This window comes from Oncorhynchus kisutch, linkage group LG19, assembly GCF_002021735.2.
Source record: "Oncorhynchus kisutch isolate 150728-3 linkage group LG19, Okis_V2, whole genome shotgun sequence".
NCBI classification, from domain to species: domain Eukaryota; kingdom Metazoa; phylum Chordata; class Actinopteri; order Salmoniformes; family Salmonidae; genus Oncorhynchus; species Oncorhynchus kisutch.
This window is the reverse complement of record NC_034192.2, coordinates 37016433-37023292: the sequence shown is the minus strand read 5'-3', so window position 1 is coordinate 37023292 and position 6860 is coordinate 37016433. Positions and strand designations below refer to the sequence as shown.

General features: G+C 43.6%; 1 pseudogene; it reads left to right on the top strand.

Moving 5' to 3' along the window:
* Window positions 1-263: 263 nt before the first annotated feature.
* LOC109910154 (neuronal acetylcholine receptor subunit non-alpha-2-like) lies at window positions 264-5018 on the top strand (annotated as a pseudogene).
* Window positions 5019-6860: the final 1842 nt, after the last annotated feature.

Genomic DNA, 6860 nt, shown 5'->3' with positions numbered 1-6860 from the left:
AACCTATATATGCTAACGTTATATCATGCTGTTTTCTGAACTATTGCAAATTCCTCCTTAACTTTCCCATAGTGGCAAATAATATAGCCTACCAAGCTAACTCCCGGTGTCTCAGAATATTATCACAACAACAGTTAGGCTACAGTGTTAGTCTACAGTTTCCTCACAGGTGTGCACCCACGCCTGGTAATCTGCCCAGTGCTGTGGACCCGTAGACGTTCCTCTGATTGGTTTAGGATCCTGTTTAAACCCCATTCAAACCCCTCCCTCTTGTCACCGCGCAGCGTGCTGGAGAGATTTGCAGAATGGCGGTGGGGCGTCGCCGGGGCCAGTCTGCCACGCAATTAGAGTTTTGTTCTGGAGGAGCTCAACCGAGGACTCGTTTTTAATATTATAGTTTTTTTTTCATTAACAACATTCCTATTGGAATTATGAGAATTGTTTATTGCTCAGGTGGTTCTCAAGTCGTTGTCTTTAGCCTAATGCATGATATGAGTTTACAGAAGCCTCCGAGCAATTGACAATCATCATGAAGTTGCGGACACCTGTCCTCTTTTTGTCTCGGCACCATTCTGGGTAAGTACAGGTATTGGAACCACTGCATGTCTTGAACTATAAGTAGCCCAATAAATTAGTTCTAAACGTGTGGTGCTTGCGAGGGATAGCCTGTGGAACTGAGAAGTTCCACATTTTTACATATCCAAGTCACAAAGGGAAAAAAAACTTAACACATCTGGGCTTACGTAAATGCACAATGTGACATTCCACACGATTCCAACTTCTCATAATCATGCCATCTGACAAACTGGGAGCATTAACTGCCCTCTCCGGCGCAAACAAGCGCTCCCTCCGTTCTCCTTCATGTCTGGTTCTGTTTCTGCTCACCAACAGGACCGGTCGATGGACACGGAGACAGACGCGGTGTCGGGTGACTGTCTCTGAACACAATGTTATCTCTGAAAATAATGGTCATCTTATCTGGTGAATTACTGAAGTGCAAATGCCATTTGGCAGTAAAACCTCAAGGTTATTTGTGAACGATTGGCCGTTGTGTGAAAGTTATGGTGAAGATGTCAATCTTAGTAAAGAGTTGCATTTAATTTCTAACGTTAAGTAAACGTACTACAGTTCTATACATAAATATGTATGCATCGTTTTGATTCCTGGATGGAATCAAAACGATGTTAGATGTTAGGGCTGACAGATAGGGCGCCAGAGGTTGAATCAACTCTAGCTGCAGGTTAAGGGTCACACACACACATTATTTATATATATGTATGTATGTATGTGTGTGTGTGTGTGAGAGACAGAGACCACCAAAAGACACATACTTCCAGCTATACACATCTCCTCTGGAGTCGTTTCAGTTGAGAAGCCAGCTCTCTAGCCTGTCTGTCCCCCCCCCACCCCCATTGTTCAACTGTTTGTAATCAGATTCATATTCCACAACCCCTTCTTATGCAACCACAGTAAACACTATCTACAAATCTAAATTAAATGGTGCTTAAGAATTTATATTGGAAATAATTGTTTAATTGACAGCTGGTGATAAAATGATTTGTTTCTTATTAAGCTCTTACACATAACTTAAAGTAAAGTCTCTTCTATGCCACCTTCCTCTTCTCTCACTCCATTAAACTCCATCTCTTTCCCCCTTCACTCCCATCCCCAGGTGAGTTGGGGTCTCTGGCTGAGATGGAGGACCTCCTGTTGAGGAACCTGTTCCCAGGGGTACCAGCGCTGGGTCCGGCCCATCCAGCACGCCAAAGACAGGGTCACAGTACGCTTCTGACTCAAGATCTCACAGCTGGTGGATGTGGTGAGGATGCACACTATACCACGTGCACACACACAAACAAGGAATTGAAGCGAAACACACACAGTGACGAAAGACCTTACCGTACAAACAAACAATGAAAGACACAAAAGATTCTAAATATCTTGTCTGAATGTAATTCTGTCCCTCTCCATGTTGCTGAAACAAAACGAGCACTGCCACAGTGAAACAACCCGATTTTGCTGAGCTGTCCAAGGTCCTGACGTAAAGCTGTTGGCCTCCGTAGAACTCACAGAACACGCTCGTTTTCAAGAGGTTACATTTTTTTCAGGGCCAGATGTGATAGGCTGAGATGGTATAGCTGTTCTGTCAGAGGACACAAGCAGCTAATGGAACAGTCCCGGTCATGGTGTTAAATATTTTCCTCACATACACAGCAGTCTATGTATTCATCTGTCTCTCTGAGGGTATAGGGGTAGAGGCCTGTGGTATGTCATTATCAAAAAGGGTTGTTGTGAATTCGAACTGATGTTATCATACCAAAGAGAATGAAAGGAGGAGAGATGAGGTTGGAAAATTAATAGAACAAGGAGGATGGGGAAAGGGCAAGAGGTGAAACAGGAGGAGGTATGGTGAGCTAGTGAGAAGTGCTCTGCTCCAGGCTGATGAGTGGTACCAGTGTTGCTAGATGTCTGTCCTGTATTAGGTTACAGTTCATCTCTGGACTATGTGATCCCCACAACCTCAAACTCAATCAGACAGCTGATCCCCGCTACTTACACACTTATCTTCCACGCTCCCTCATTTTCTCTCCTTCTGTTAGTCTTGCTTACCAGTGTGGTAATTTTCTTACATTTAATTTGACAATACCATGATTTTGTGACCACTATTGGTGTGCGAGTGCTCCATTCAAATGAGATGGGATAATGAACAAGGAATTGAAGCAATTTATCCTGAAACAGACATGATTCTGACTTGGATGTCTACTCTACATGATATCTTGGTCTCTGTCTGTCTCACAGGATGAGAAGAACCAGCTGATGACTACTAATGTGTGGCTGTGGCAGGTGAGGAGGAAAACAAGTTATACCCTGTTTTCCATAGATGAGGATAGATATATTGTAATATGTGTCTTTCCCTCAACAGGAGTGGCTAGATTATAATCTACGATGGGACCCTGAGGACTACGGTGGGATCACATCGATCGGCGTTCCATCTGAGGCAATCCAGCTGCCCGACATCGTGCTCTATGATAGGTCACATATTATGATGAGCACCATTGAGCATAATGTCTTCAGACAAGACAGTGTTACATCCACCTAGTTTCCCACTAATAGTTCACACTAATAGACCATTTTGTTTGATGTTTTCCTAAAATGTATGTTTTTTATATGCACAATAACCCTGATTCTTACTATCGTCCCCCAGTGCTGATGGGCGGTTTGAGGGCTCCCTGATGACAAAAGCCATTGCTAAGTCTAACCGTAGGATCACGTGGACCCCTCCGGCCAGCTACAAGTCAGCCTGCACTACGGACGTCACTTTCCCCTTCGACAGACAAAAACTGCTCCATGAAGTTTGGATCCTGGACATACGATGGTAACATGGTGGACATGATCCTGATGGGTGATTATGTTGACAGGAAGGACTTCTTCCACAACTGAGAGGGAGATCCTGAATGCCATGGGGGCCAGAGGAAACCGGCGGGACGGGATGTATTCCTTCCCCTTTATAACGTACTCTTTCATTCTGAAACGTCTCTCGCTGTTCTAGACACTTTCTTATTATTCCGTGTTTCGGTCTGTCGTTCCTGACCTTGCTGGTGTTCTATCATCTGTCGGATGAAGGGGAGAAGCTCTCTCTCTCTCTCTCTCCACCTCCGTCATCCGTCATTGTGCCGCTCACTGTGTTCCTCCTTGTCATAGAGATCATCCCAACTTCCTCCAAGGTCATCCCTCTCATCGGGGAGTATCTCCTCTTCATTATGATCTTTGTCACTCTCTGTCATCGTCACGGTGTTTGCATTCAACATGCACCACCACTCCTCAACCACCTACCACCCCATGTCCCCCTTGGTTTGCTCCCTCTTCCTTCAGAGGCTAGCCAGGATGCTCTGCATGCAGTGCCACACCGACCGGTACCACTATCCAGAGCTGGCACCGGAGAGCCCAGAGCTGAAGCCCTGGTCTGGGGGCTGGAGAGGGGGTCAGAGGGGGAGCGGGTAGACCCAGGTAGACCCTCATTCCAGGTTGTGCAGGACTGGAAGTTTGTTGCTCAGGTTCTGGACAGGATATTGCTGTGGGCCTTCCTCACCGTGTCGGTCCTGGGGACCATCCTCATTTTTGCCCTGCATATATTCCTTAGTACTCCTCCCCAGTCCGGTCCTAGCCCCCCCCCCCCCCCCCCCACTCAGCACCCCCTGCCGATTCTCCCTCTTGATGCTAATTCCCCAAACTGAGGCCAGGACACCCTACCAACAATTTAACCCTGACCTCCAGGCTGAATCTATAGCCCCTCCGTCTCAAGTTTCTGCTGAACCTTTCAGCCAACTTGCTATGGTTAGACTCAACCCCATACTGTTGAGCTACGCCCTGCCTTCCCCTGCCACACCTCGAGTCAGAATAGCACATCTCCTTGCTATAGAGCCTTTACTCACGTTTACATATTACACTGACATAGTTCACTCAATGCACACAAAACAAATTACAAATATTAGCTTGTTCTTAAGCACAAACTTTAACTGAAATACGTTGAATTAGTGTAATATTTACAATATATTCTCTGTAGTTACTGTATATACCAAGAACATTTTACTTAGTTCTGCCTGACTTCTTCTCAATAGACTCCTCAAAACCATTATCACCTTGTGGCCCAACTATTGTGTTCTTAGTTAGTGTAACTTAGTTAGTCTGTGAGTAGAATGGCGGCGGCATCCAGGCCACTCTGATCGGACGATCAGTGTTCTATTTGTGTTCGTCGAGGGACCTCATTAGCAAGGGATTGTTTGGGTTCTGTTTTTTTTGTTTGATTTGGGTTTTGTGTCCTTTGACATTTATTTCATACTAGCACTTCATCAACTAGTCAATGATAATAAGCTATTATTCAAGTACAATGTATAGACAACTTCTCCCCCCCACTGAGGTCAGGTATGTGATTACTGTTTTGAGTATGAGAGCAACACAGTGAATCAACTCAATTGTTCCGATGTACGTCAAATCAGAATAAATATATTTTAAATACAGAAAGTTTGTATTTCATCATGCAGTATTGCATGTCTAAATCACTTCATTTGGATTCACTTGGAACTGTTTAGAACACTCATTGAGTGATGTGGATGTAACAGACAAGATGAACGTGATAGTTTTAAATGTAGCATTATTGTATTCCACTAGGGGGCAACCTTGGTATGACAATGATTATCAGGTGTCTCCTATACAGCAAAGTTTTTGCTGTTGGCCTAAATATGGGAGCTATTTATTTTGTCTTCTCAATCCTTTGGTCCTGAATCTTCACAACATGTAATACATGTTATCTCTCTCACACTGATACTCTTACACACTTTTGCATGTCATGCACACAAACACACATCCAATAGGAAAAAAATTGTTTCTCAATAAGGAATCATTCTATGAAATAAAATGCCAACAGTCACAACTATGATCAGGCTGCAAGTAGTCTCGTGATAAGAGCACTGAGCCAGTAACTGAAAGGTCGCTGGTTCGAAATACCCGAGCGACAATGTGAAGAATCGGTGGATGTGCATGGCGCTTAACCCTCATTATCTCCAGGGGAGCTGTACTACTATGGATGACTCTGTAAAACAACACATTTCACTGCACCTATCAGGTGACAAAATGTTTTATCATTAGAAATAGAAGTCAGTTTCTCCTGGGCTTGTATACTCATTTCAAGGTAAAGAACCAACTGATAATGCATCAAATCCTGAATTCTTTAAACTCTTAGTTCAAAACCGTTTGAGCCAATGCTATATTTCATACCATTACATTTAAAACTTAAATTGTGATGTCAGACTGTGTTCGCCTAGTACAATCTTTTTCCCCCCTCTGGGATATTCCCTCCTTTCTTCCCAAATGCCACCACATTGGTGCATTCTTCCTCAGAAGTGGTCGAGAAAGGATTTGAAACTGGCGAAGGCAGCTGTGTTTGGAGGCCTGGTGAATCACTACCAAGCGATATGTGGACATGTACAGGCCACTTTTTGGGTATAATTCCTGTCCCTTTGGTGAGATCTGTGGCATCCCAGTTGATTTGTATTGACTTTATTTTAGGGGGTAGATCACCTTTAATATTGCAAATTGCGGCTTCCATGAATGTGCCTACGGAAAGTATTCATCTTGACTTTTTCAAAATTTTGTTAGGTTGGAGCCTTATTCTAAAATTCCCTCATCAATCTACACACAATACCCCATAATGACAGAGCAAAAACAGGTTTAGACATTTGTAATTTATTTAAAAAAAAAAAATATCACATTTACCTAAATATTCAGTACTTTGTTGAAGCACCTTTGGCAGCGATTATAGCCTTGAATCTTCTTGAATATGACACTATTTTATTTACTTAACCTTTATTTAACTAGGCAAGTCAGTTAAAAACAAATTCTTATAATGACAGCCTACCAAAAGGCCTTCTGCGGGGGCTGGGATTAAAAATGAAAAAAAAAATATATATACATAAGGCAAAGCATACATCACGACAAGAGAGACAACACAATACAAAGAAAGACCTAAGACAACAACATAGAATGGTAGCAACATGACAGCGCCACAGGTTACAAACATTATTGGGCACAGACAACAGCACAAAGGGCAAGAAGCGTGAGAACAATAAATCACGCAAAGCAGCCACAACTGTCAGTAAGAGTTCACTCAACTGACACTACAAGCTTGGCACACCTGTATTTGGGGAGTTTCTCCCATTCTTCCCTGCAGACCCTCTCAAATTCTGTCAGGTTGTATGGGGAGCGTTGCTGCACAGCTATTTTCAGGTCTCTCCAGAGATGTTCGATCGGGTTCAAGTCCGGGCTCTGGCTGGTCCACTCAAGGACTTCCAGAGACTTGTCCT